The sequence below is a fragment of the Pelophylax lessonae genome, assembly GCF_965119305.1.
Source record: "Pelophylax lessonae genome assembly, chromosome: 5".
NCBI lineage: Eukaryota > Metazoa > Chordata > Amphibia > Anura > Ranidae > Pelophylax > Pelophylax lessonae.
In genome coordinates this window covers 372,409,421-372,423,268 of record NC_138772.1, presented here as the reverse complement: position 1 = coordinate 372,423,268, position 13,848 = coordinate 372,409,421, and positions in this window count along the sequence as shown.

Here is a 13,848-nt window from a genome sequence, read left to right as displayed (position 1 = left end):
TAGGCTGCTTTATAAAATACAAAAAGATAGAATAGAATGGAATAAAATATATAAGGAGAGAATCATGTAGAATAGAACAGAATAAAACAGAACAGAATAAAAAAAATAGAAAATAAAGGAATAGAATAGAATAAAACAGAATAAAAATAGAAAATAAATGAAGAGAATAAAACAGAATAGAATAGAATTAAATAGAAAACAAAAGAATAGAATGAAGCAGAATAGAATTTAATAGAATAGAATAAAGCAGAATAGACTAGAATAAAACATAATAGAATAGAAAATAAAAGAATATGATAGAATAATGCATAATAGAATAGAAAATAAAGGAATAGAAGAGGATAGAAAATAAAAGAATCCGATAAAATAGAGAAGAATACAATACAATACAAAAGATTCTACCCCTAAAACTAGTACGCTACCAAATAAATAATGAATATACATGTATGCAGTCTATAAAAAAAAATACATACAGTATATGCAGTATATACATAAAGTGGTAGAGGGTCACGAGATCTTGCACCATCTTGCTGATGAAAGTGAATTCAGGAATCTGTATATATTTATTTCGTTGATAGACTTTTGAACTTTTTTGCATTTCTCACATTTTATGTTTAAATGTCCTTATATTACCACTTATTGATTGATTCACTGTAGTTGATTGTACTGTAGTTGATTCACTGTAGTTGATATAGTTGCACTTTTTGATTATTTTTTATATACTGCATATATGTACAGTGGGTATAGAAAAGAATCACCCCTCTTTAACCTCTTGACGACCAGCCGCTGCACTTTTACTGTGGCAGGTTGGCTTTATTGCCCGAAACGACGTACCTGTACGTCGTTTCGTGTAATAGACAGTGGGAGCGCCACAGGGGGAGGCAATCAGCAGGTCCAGCGGATGCAATGTCCACTGGCCAATCGTGATAGGGACAGATTGGCGGTCTGGCTATGTAAACAAGGCAGACCGCTGTCCTGTCACAGATGAACACAGGGATCTTGTGTTCCTGCTATTCAGGAACACAGATCTCTATGTTCATCTAGTGAGTCCATCCCCCATACAGTTAGAAAACACCCCCTAGGGACACACATAACCCCTGTTAACCCCTTCCCTGCCAGTGTCATTGGTACAGTAATAGTGCATATTTTTAGCACTGATTACTGTAGTAATGTCACTGGTCCCCCCAAAAGTGTCAGAAATGTCAGTTAGGTGTCCGATCTGTCCGCTGCAATGTCGCAGTTCTGCTAAAAATTGCTGATCGCTGGCATTGCTAGTTAAAAAAAAATAAAAATGACATAAATCTTTCCCCTAGTTTGTAGACTCTATAGATTTTGCGCAAAACAATCAATATACACTTATTGGGATTTTTTTAAACAAAAATATGTGGCAGAATACATATTGGTCCAAATTGATGAAAAATTTAGATTTTTTACATTTGTTTCATTGGCTGTGTTTTATAGCAAAAAGTAAAAAATATAGTTTTTTTTTTTTCAGAATTGCCGCTATTTTGTTTATAGCGCAAAATATCAAATACCACCAAAAGAAAGCTCTATTTGTGGGAAAAAAAGTACATACATTATTTGTGTACAGCGTGACAGGACCGCGCAATTGTCATTGAAAGTAACGCAGTGCTGTATCGCAAAAAATGGCCTGATCATTAAGGGGAAAACCTTCCTGCCCTTAAGTGGTTAAAATAATCAAATTTTGTTGCTTTGCAGCCTGAAATGAAGACAGACACACATTTTTTTTTTATCCAGCTATATTTACCTTTGCAACTTATAACGTTCAAGTGAAAGATATAACACCAAAATGTCAGAAAGAACAAAAACAGAAAACTGTGAAATGACTTGAAGACTGCAGTCCACAAATGGTCACCATCAAATTTAACTGAACTTGAGCAGTTCTGCAAAGAAAAGTGGGCAAACATTGCAAAGTCTAGATGTGCAAAGTTAGTAGAGACATATCCCAACAAACTTTTCCAACTCTGTTTTTGATTTTTTTTTCTGGCATGTTGGTGTTATATCTTTCACTTGTATGTTATAAATTGCATTAGTAATTGCATTAGTTAATGCAGCTCTGGATATAGGGTATCAGATTGAGCGCAGAAGAACTTTTTTTCATTTAAATACAAAGGAATAGAATAGATTTGAATAGAATAGAATAGATCAAATATAGCCGTCTTCCAAAATTTAAATTCAAATTTCCAATTCAAATTTGAAATAGAATTAAAAATAAAAGGATAGAACAAAATAGAATGGAATAGAAAAGAATAGAATAGAATAAAAGAGCATAGAATAGAAAATAAAAGAATATAATAAAATAATAGAATAGAATAGAAAATAATGGAATAGAGTAGAATAAAAAAGAAAAAAACAGAATAGAAAAAAAGAGCATAGAATAGAACAAATATAGCTGTGTTCTGAATTTGGAATTTCAAAATTTGAATTGATTAAAAAAAAAAAGAATATATGAATGAATCCGAATATACAAACACATTTAAAAAATGAATCATTCTAAAATACTGAATATGATGAAACAAGGATTACCTTAACAATGAATCTGAAACAGAACAAAACAATTTTCTTTTTCCGTTGTGCACATCTCTAATGCCAAATGTCCCTAAAGTTTAGATTAATTTCAGAACATCCGAACAGCCAAGGTTCAGTCTGAACTTAAGTTTGAACAAAATGGACAACTCACCCTGAGTCAACAACAGCAAAAGGATTACTTTCAAGGTAATACATAAAAATTGTTTTTTTTTTATTAACAATTTACTGTTAATTTTCAGGTTTGTTATTAAACAATATGTTTATTGATAATTATTATCACCAAAGTAACTAAATACACCTACAGTATATATGCAAATGCAGGAAGGAAAATATGCAGATGTCACCTACGTGGTGGGACCTAGGGTTTTACATCATATTTTGAGAGTACAAAATGGACATAAATAAATTTAGGAATTTCTAGCCATCAGATTATGTAAATAGAGCATTCCTGGGTATTTTTTCCTCATATAACCCTTCTGACGTCACCGCCAACACATGTATTAAGCCTCTTTTAGGTCCAAGTTCCACCCATTCATCAGCATTTACTTTTGTAATTACTTATGGGGCTAAATAAAAATGTGCTGTCATCGCTTATCTGAAAACGCCAGTTACCTGGTTATTTTTGACATGCAAACTTTGCGATTCACAAACCTGGAACAATTGTGCAGCCACTCAGGTCAAAGTGAAGTCAGAATTTCTTATAAGCCTGCTTGTTCTAGGTTAGTGACATTGAAAATATGAAAGCCTTTGGATCAGCAAGCCTCTGGGTAACTAGGTAGCTCGTGTTTTTAGATGGAGGTCATCAATGGCAGTCCACACATTTCTCACTGCGTAGGTTTGCTATGAAGGAAGCTATTTATTTATAAGCAAGTAATGATATTGTTTGACAAAAATGAATATTTTATGATACCTCATTTTGTAGCGACGGTTGGGCTGAGGGATACTAGTAATATTTATTTATTACCTGTTGTGAATTTACAATCCAAATGTAGAGCACACTAGCCAGAAACAACCGTAGCAGAACATAACCCAGAGTTCACCCATAGTAGTATGTGACATTATATAGCAGCTTCATTATATTTAACCACTTCTGGACCGGAAGATTTTCCCCCTAATGACCAGGCCATTTTTTGCGATTCTGCACTGCGTCACTTTAACAGACAATTGCGCGGTTGTGCGACCCTGTACCCAAGTAAAAATAAAATTTCCTTTTTTTTCCACAAATAGAGCTTTCTTTTGGTGGTATTTGATCACCTGTGCGCATTTTATTTGCGCTATAAACAAAAAAATGCAACAATTCCGAAAACAAACCTATATTTTTCACTTTCTGCGATATAATATTCCCAAAAAACAAAAAAATGTAAAATCAAATATTTTCATCATTTTAAGCAAATTTGCATTCTGCTACATTTTTTTTTGGTAAAAAAAAAAATAAGCGTATTTTGATTGGTTTGCGCAAAAGTTATCGTTTCTACAAACTATGAAAAGAAGAAAACAAGGGCGCCAGGTCACAAAGGATGAATAAACAACAAATTACTTTATTGTAGCAACTTACATATATGCAATCCAGAGTCAGCCTGTGTAGTGTCAAGAGAAATTCCCCGCAGTGAAGCCTGGTGGTGTATGAGAAGCCGTGAAGCCTGGGCAGCGGTCCTGTACTCTGTGAAGACATGGTCCGGGCACTAAGCTGTGGCTGCGAGTGGCAAAGGTTTCCTGGATGGGCAGCCTCGCTGGTGTCCGTGACCGGAAGTGATCAAAACCGGAACCCGGAAGTGGCCGGAAATGACGTGATAGTGCCCTGTCAGTTCCTCCACAGAGTTGACAGGGATCAAACAGCTGGACAAAAACGTGGAAAAACACCCCTCCACTGACAGTGCACTTATATATAGAACCGTGACCTAAGCAAAAACAAAAGAAAACCAGCAGGGAAAGATTAAGAGGATCTTAATCTTTCCCTGCTGGTTTGCTTTTGTTTTTGTTTTTTCCATATTGAGGCCATTTTTAATTTTAACTTTTGACACTTTTGGGGGTACCAGTGACATTACTACAGTAATCAGTGCTATACATATGCACTGTTACTGTAAAAATGACACTGGCAGGGAAGAGGTTAACTTTATTAGAGAGCAAGGGGTTAAAGCGGAGTTTCACCCAAAAGTGGAACTTCCGCTTTAGGTATTCTACCCCCCTGACATGCCACATTTGGCATGTCATTTGTTTGGGGGGGGAGCGGGTACCTAGTTTTGACAGGTACCCGCTCCCACTTCCGCTTGGAGCGCCGCGGCGCCCTGAACGGAAGTTCTCCTCTCCCCCTCCCTCCCTGCAATCTTCTGGGACATGTCAAAGGTCCCAGAAGATTGCCGGCCAATCAAGACGCGCAGCGCGACTCGCGCATGCGCAGTGGGTACCCGGCTGTGAAGCCGCAAACTGTCACAGCCGGGTGCCCACAGCAGTGATGCCGGCGCCGAGGGAGAGGATCGAGGCTTCGGGCGGCAGCATCGCTGGACCGTTGGACAGGTGAGTGAAATGGCTCCGCTTTAAGTGTGTCCCTAGGGGCGTGCTTCTAACTGTAAAGGGGTGTGGCTTTTGATGTAACCACAGAGACATACGATCCTACATAGCAGGATCGTATGATCTCTGCTGTTACATCAGGGAGAATGACAGGCGGCTTTGTTTACATCAGCCGCCTGCCTTTCTCCCTCTCCAGCGGGAGGTGGCGAGTGACCGGCAGACATCGGAACCGCCGGTCACTCGCGCGGGGATGCCCGTGAACGAGCGGGGGCAGGAGCGCGCCTCCAGCGGCGTGCGCTTGCCCCCTATTGGCTCGCGGGCGAGTGACGTACCCATACGTCACTTTGCCTGCACGGGGCTGACCGCCGCAGTATATGTACTTGCGGTGGTTGGCAAGTGGTTAAGGACACGTGACTCAAAAACTGCTTCAAGAATCATTTCGAGCTTTCGGGCGCTTTTGAGGTGCTTTCTATTCTTTTCAATGGAGAGGGGCGTTTTTGAGGTGCTTTTTTTAGCACTTCAAACATGCTCCAAAAATGCTGCTTGCAGGATTTTTTTCACTGCCCCGCCAGAGCACCACCTCAGTGTGAAAGCATTATTGATTTTAATTAGAATAGGTTTTCGTGAGCTTTTCAGGTGTTTTTTTTTTTTTAGCACCAAAGTGCTTGAAAAGAGCAGCTCCTCAGTGTGAAAGGACTCTAAAGGTAAGTATGTATTCAGTAATATGAAAATGACCTGCCACGCAGTGACTATTAGAACCCTTTCACACTGAGGTGCTTCTAAACTGCCAGTAAAGCACTGAGCACTTTTTTTTGGCACTTCTGAAGAGCTTTTCAGGCGCCTTTAAAGAGCTAAAAAGACAACATAAATAAGTGAAGCGCAATAAATATTAAAGTATCAGCAAATGCATACAATATGAAGTATATCAAAGGAGCATGTAAGCCCAAAAGTCCCATATACAAAGGAGGCTACAGAGGACAAGTGAAAGGAAAGGATAAATCCAGGATCCACTTCAGGTGATACATCTTCACCTTTAAGCAAGCTACTGTGCTAACCTCAAAACTCGACCTCTGTTTTACCAGCAGGTCAAATAGGCATGTTTTTAAATACAATTCGGGTGAAAGGTACTGTAACTCTACAGCCAATGTCCCGCTTCCAGCATGTATAACAAAGGACCAGGAGCGACCTCAATCCACCAACTGAGGCTCCCCAAAGAGAGAATAAAAGTGATTCAGTGCAGCAGTAAAAGAAATGCCAGTGTCCAGTTGGCTAGGAGATGGCAGCGGGTGACGTCAGGACGGATAGCTCCTTCCCCTGTACACATTGTGTCCTACGGGACTTCGTCAGCGGGGTGGAGCTACAATCAACACCACCTCATAAATACTCCTCGTGGCCATGGTGACAGCTCCCAGCTGTTTGACTCATTACTAGGCAACTCCAGCATGAATGAATGAATGAATACCCTGTACCATGCCAGCAGCCTTCTGCATCTCTTTTTTTATGCCCGCAGCCTCTGATATCTCCTGTACCATGTCCGCAGCCCCTGAATCTCCTGTACCATGCCAGCAGCCTCTGCATCTTCTGTACCATGTCCACAACCTCTGATATCTCCTGTACCATGCCTGCAGCCTCTGACATCTCCTGTACCATGCCCACAGTCCCTGCATCTCCTTTACCATGCCCGCACAGCCTATGACATCTCCTGTACCATGTCCACAGCCTCTGCATCTCCTGTACCATGCCTGTACAGCCTATGAAATCTCCTGTACCATGCCCGCAGCCCCTGAATCTCTTTTTACCATACTTGCAGCCTCTGCATCTCCTGTTCCAAGCCTGCAGCCCCTGCATCTCCTGTACCATGTCCACAGCCTCTGACATGTCTTCCTGTACCATGTCCACGCAGCCTATGATCACCTCCTGTACCATGTCAGCACTTTCACTACTTTTAACTGGAATTTGCTCTTATATATAAAGCCCCATGTGCATTCATATCTGTCTTATCTAAATATAATACACTCTTCAAATGTGCTTTAAAATGCATAGTTTTCCCTTTTATGAACAAGAAACAAATTATGTTTTGCTGTTGGGCTGGTGTAACAATGCTATGGGGCTGGTATGAAATTATTTCCAGGGCTGAATTTTAATCCCAGCCCGGCCCTGCATAAAGGACACACTATCTGCTGCCTTCTCTGCTGCCATTAATGACCTTAAACAGGACATTCAGATTATTGCAGAATGAGTACAAGGAGGGGAAGATATTACATCACACCAGGAAGTGCACATCCAACAACTATATACTGTACAAGATGCCCACATCCTACACCTAAGAGACATGCACAGGCACTTAGAGAACCTAGATAACTGTGGCCGGATGAAACAACCTCCGAGTCCACGATATCCCTGAATCTGTTAAACAAGACCAAATCCAGCAGGTGGTCATTGCCATATTCATTGACCTTCTGGACAGACCTAGAACCGAAGTGATAGAAATGGAATGGATACACCGTGCACTACGTCCCAGAGGCAGGGATAATGATAGGCCAATAGATATCGTGTGCTGCCTCACCAGCTTTCGTCTTAAAGAAGACATCCTCAGAAAAGCTTGAAACTGAATGCACATCTCTCACAAAAGCGCAGATGTTAAAATCTTCCAAGACCTATCCAACATCACCCTGCAACATCGTAAAGAGCTCCACCCACTCCTGGATGTTCTGAGGGCCAAAGGCACACACTATAGGTGGAAATTCCCTTTCAGGCTACCTGCATCACAAGCTGGCAAAACAGCCATTTGGAGGTACCGGAAGACCTCCCATATTTCTGCAAGAGTCTAGGCACCCCGCTGATCGAGATTCCAGTTGGGTACAGCGAATTCCACCATCCCATACCTGCCAGAGGATGCCCGCAAGACAACTGGATGGAAACCCGAGCCTCCAGACACAGACGCCACAGATCCCCGAGATGTGGTTCCCACTCTCCGCAGGGCCTCAGACCACTTTGCGGTCCCGGTCCCACAGCTTTTCCTGCACCCCACCGACCCAGGTAAGACTCTTAAACTTCTGACGGGCTGACGGTACATCATTACAGTTAAACTACTCCCCTCTTACTCGGTTCAGAAACACAGTTCAGTATAGTTACTCGAGCAGTTATCTCCTGTTATTTGCTTCAGGCCCCTAATAGCTTTAGAGTAGTTACCATATTCTTACACAGAGAACATCTGAGTAAAGGGTACATGTACAAGGATACAATACATGCCTCTCCCTTACCAACACTGCCCAGACCCGAAATTAAGCAACTGCAACTACAATATGCTTTTCCTGCACCCCACCGACCCAGGTAAGACTCTTAAACTTCTGACCGGCTGACGGTACATCATTACAGTTAAACTACTCCCCTCTTACTCGGTTCAGAAACACAGTTCAGTATAGTTACTCGAGCAGTTATCTCCTGTTATTTGCTTCAGGCCCCTAATAGCTTTAGAGTAGTTACCATATTCTTACACAGAGAACATCTGAGTAAAGGGTACATGTACAAGGATACAATACATGCCTCTCCCTTACCAACACTGCCCAGACCCGAAATTAAGCAACTGCAACTACAATATGCAACATCAGCTTGTTCTGGACACAGCAAATGTACTCGCACCCTAGTGATTCCTGATAACCTAAACACTGTGATAGTAATGCTACCTGCCAGCTGACAAACTGTGTCGGATTCCCAGATATACAGCTTTAATTACAGCAGCCCTCATTTACTTAGCCAGGTTCTGGTACAGGACTCAATGTTTGTCCACTCCTGACATGGATCCAGAAACCCCCAGGCTTTGCTAGAGGCATCCTCTGATCCTGAAGGGGACCTAAATGTTCTTTTGTGTTTTTTTTATCTCCATGTTTGCAATATACCTCCCCTTGCCTTTCACGGTTTAACAAACATCTCTTTTTCAGAATCCAACACATGCCTCCGTGTAGAAGATCTTATATCTAAGATACAGTATATAGGTAATCCACTTGCTGTTACCCAATCTTTACCTGCAATATGTAGCATGAGAAAAGACATGACAAGTTTTTCACCTGATGTAAGATGTGGAGTTTAGAGATACGAGCAAGGGACATGGACTCTCTCTTCCCCTGACCTTAAACTTTACAGTCCTCTGAGACCAGCTTGCTATGATGTAAACGTCACATATATTATTAATTTATTGCTTTACAAGCGGTGTTTCTGAAATTATAGCAGTCCTGACAGCAAGAAGACCACATGGATGGGATAAACGGCTGCTAGACATACTTTAGAGCCCAGTGCATGTCCCTGGTTCCTATTCAGGATTCAATCAGAAAGGGTGCTTTTTTCTAATCTCAAATGTCTGATTTATGTTTATGTTTATTTTATATACTCCCCGCCACACCTTCTACCACATATTTGTTTTTGCTTTTGATAATATTAATGCTGTTTAAAGTCTCATGACAGACATTCGGAATTGTTCTCTCCATGTTTATACAGTAGTATTCCACTCACAGTACCTTTACTATTTCTGACCACTGGGATCCCAGTGCTGACCTCCTTACCCTCATAGATGTGAGGTCTACTCACTTTATCACCCAAAGATGATCCACACAGCCTTATAGATCCCTATCTACTCCCAACCCATCTCCCTTTGCACCTTGACTGGACTGCTCCCTATTTACGAGGTCTCTTCATTATAATAGCCATACCCAAATCTTAGTGCAGACTACACACCCACACAGCAGACTACAACAATCTGTAACACTTCAGTGATTTAAGGCACATTTTTCCAGATCTTCCATACACCCCGTCAAGACAGGTTAGCAGGTACCTAACTGTCTCTGGTTTTCCTTTCCCCACAGTTTGTCGCATCCCTACCCCTCTCTTCTATCCCCTGCTTCCTTTCCTCAACCCCCTTCTGTTGTTACCTCCTCCCACAAGTCGCCCATTGTCTCCGTCTTTTCAGCATATACGAGTCAATGTTTAAAAGGAAGCCTCATTGCTCAGCTTTTACCTACATTTACTAAATTGAAGCACTCTGACCCAAGATGACCCCTAAAACCCTAAAACTAATTTCAATTAACGCACAGGGACTAAATCTCTCCGAAAAATGCTCCCAAATTTTATTCTTGATGAAAAAAATGATAACTGCCATCATTATTATCCAGGGAACTCTCTTTCAGACAGATCAAATTCCTAAACTGACCAACCCACACTTTCTTGTGGTCTATCACGCAACCAATAGTATAGCTAAAACTAAGGGAGTATCCATCCTCTTCTCCAAAAACTCCCCTGTTACCATTACAGATGTTCTTACAGACCATGAGGGTAGATTCCTATTTGTGAAAGGCTCCATGCTCAATAGATCAGTCACACTGGCAAACTACTGCCCAAACAAGAAACAGGTCTCCTTCCTAGATTTGATGGTGAATGAGCTCTCCACTTTTCAATCTGGCATTCTGATATTAGGTGGAGACCTCATACTCCTATAACCTGTTATAGACCTGTCCCCAGGCTCCTCCTCACTATCATACAGAGCCCTAAGAATGGTACATCTTCTCCTTCAAGATTTCTTACTTCATGACACATGGCGTCCCCCTAACCCTAATGCTCGAGACTACACTTTTTTCTCTACTCCACAAAATCGCTACTTGAGATTTGATTATTTTCTTCTTTCTCAAGCAGGTCTACAATTACTTTTGAAAGCTACCATCGAACCCATGACCATATCCGACCACAATCCGGTTATATTGACTGTCACATTCCCAGGATATTCCCAACACACTAAACAGTTACATACTTCTAAACTCCAAGAGTGCTTACGCCAATACTTCAAGGAAAACACTGACCCCACCATATCCCCGGATCTCCATTTGGGAAGCACATAAATGTGTGATTAGAGGGGAAATAATTGCATTGACTGCAAAAACATTTTAAGGACAGAAAGGCCCACCTAGACGCTCTAACGGCACGTATCTGTACCCTTGAAGCTGTCCATGAAAAATCACAGGCAATGCATATATTAAATGACTTACTCACAGCCAGACAAAAACTTCCTAATGCCCTAAACCTGACCATCATACATAATTATCTGCTTACCAAAAGCTGTCCTATGAACACAGTAACAAAAGTGGCAGATTGCTGGCAAGAGCCCTGCAAGCCAAGAAAGCTGCCCATACAGTACATCACATACAATCTTCCAATGGGTAACTCCTAGCATCCACCGAAGAGATAGCTGGCCAATTTGTCAAATATTACTCGTCTTTATATAATATAAGCCCCCAGGAATTTGACCAGGCATCTAGAAAAGAGCTCATATCCAATTTTCTATCTAAATGTAGCCTTAAACCTATCCCTGATGAAGAATTACAAAAACTGGTCCAACCACTGACTATTAAAGAAATAACCCTTTCCCTGAAGCAACTAAAACCAGGTAAGAGCCCGGGTCCTGACGACCTCTCGGCATCTTATTTCAAAACATTTGCAGACACCCTCTCGGATCCCTTTCTATCCACTTTCCAATCCCTAGCTTCTAAACCAGCCAGTCTACATAATATTTTAGAAGCACATATCACAGTAATCCCAAAGGAGGGGAAAGACATATATCTTTACTGAATGTAGACCTTAAAATTTACGCAAAAATATTGGCCAATCAACTGTAGACCCTTATACCATCTCTCATTACCAATGATCAAGTAGGCTTTGTTCCAGGTAGGGAAGCTAGGGACAACACATTAAAGGCTTTAAACCTCCATTATTGGCTAACCAAAAACAAACACAAGGGGTTTTTCCTATCATTGGAATGCGGAGAAGGCATTTGACAGAGTGGCCTGGGACTACATGCGTGCGGTTCTGGAACACATGGGCATACGCGCAACATGGTAAATTACATCCTCGCACACTATTCCTCTACAACAGCCAAAGTGCGAGTGAATGGTCACCTGTCGGATGCCTTTTCCATATCAAATGGCACTAGGCAGGGCTGTCCCCTCTCGCCGCTTTTGTTTGTATTACTACTACTGCGACTACTGCAATGCATCCGGCTTAACCATAATGTCAAAGGTCTTCATGTCAAGAGTCGCACATATTAAATAGCGGCATTTGCAGATGACATACTCCTATTTCTTTCTGAGCCACAATCCACTTTACCTAGCCTACTGAACGACTTTGGACTATACAACACCTTCTCCAATTTTACAGATCAATTTTTCCAAAACTTTCGCCCTTAATATGATGGTACCAGCGCATGAAGTGTCTTTATGCAAAGTAAAACTTCCCTTTATATGGCAAATACAGTCAATCACTTACCTTGGGATACAACTCCCATAATCCCTTTCTGAGCTATATACACTAAACTACCTACTATTACTAAGAGACATCCAAAGAGAAATAGCATAATGGGCTCTTCTCATGGTTCGAAGGGGCGCCATTATCAAAATGAATATACTCTCGTGCCTTCTCTATCTATTGCAAACAGTGCCTATTCACTTACCTAAAGTTTTCTTTACAATGTATCACAGAATTTGCACTCGCTTTATCTGGGGTAAACGCCCTAGAATAAGCTAAAATATACTCATTTTCTAGACATCTACAAATGTTATTGGCTTGTCATTTAGCAAGGATTGTAGATTGGAACTCTTGTAGGAATGCCAAAGCATGGGTCCAGCTGGAACAGGCAAACTCTGCAATACCAAACTATTTGATTACTTGTTTACCCACTTAACACACACCAATGGAATGTAAGGATCACCTATTGATAAGTCCCTCTCTACATTGTTTTCGAACAGCTTGCACACTATGTGACTTCTCTTCCCACCCAGGTCCTCCCCCCCCCCCCCCTCCGGATTTTAATTCAGGGTTATCGCACCAGTTTCTAAAACACATTTTGCTTCATGACCAGGTCCTCGCAGAACACTTCTTTCACAAGGGATCCTTTATTTCCTATGAGACACTACAGACCAAGACACATGACTCCACCTTCCCCTTATGGACCTATGTCCAACTCAGACACTTTTTCAATCAACCGAGGTCTTCGAAGCTATATGCTCTAGATCCATGATTCAAAGACACACAATCTCTTTAACATATACCCTCCTGTTCTCTAAGAACACCCCAAAAACCACCAAAATATGTCAGAACTGGGAAAGACAACTGGAAATCAACCTTACAGATGATGAGTGGGATAAAGTACTAACTCATACACACAAGAAGTCGGTGAATGTCACCGTTCAATGGTACAGAACGCCTGCACGTATTCACAAATTCTCACCCCAGACCTTTCTCCTCTGCTGGAGGTGTGGTTCCCAAACCAGTACCTTGCTACATTTTTGGTGGTCCTGCTCAAAACTACAGAAATTCTGGACCACGATGCACAATAACATTGCCAAAATCACCACCTTCCAACTTAACTTCATTACAGCCCAATACCTGCTACATCGTACTTCTCTTTCCAAATCCACCTACTATAAATCATTAACTCTCTACTTAGTCAATGCAGCCAGGAAGTGCATCCCCTCCAGATGGGGTACTGCAACTCCCCCCACAATAGATGATTGGTTTTGCCGCATCAGACAAACTGCCAAAATGGAGGAACTGATCAGTATTGCCTGCGATAACCCATCCAAATTCAGCCACACATGGTCATGCTGGCGCCTTTTTCAAGATTCCCTAGCAAAAAAAGTACCATAAATAGATGCTCAAATGATCATTCACCAGCAACACTGTTCCGTGATTTACCATAGCCACACAGAAGACGGAACCAATGAGGACCTCTGTACGCTCCTCCTCCATATG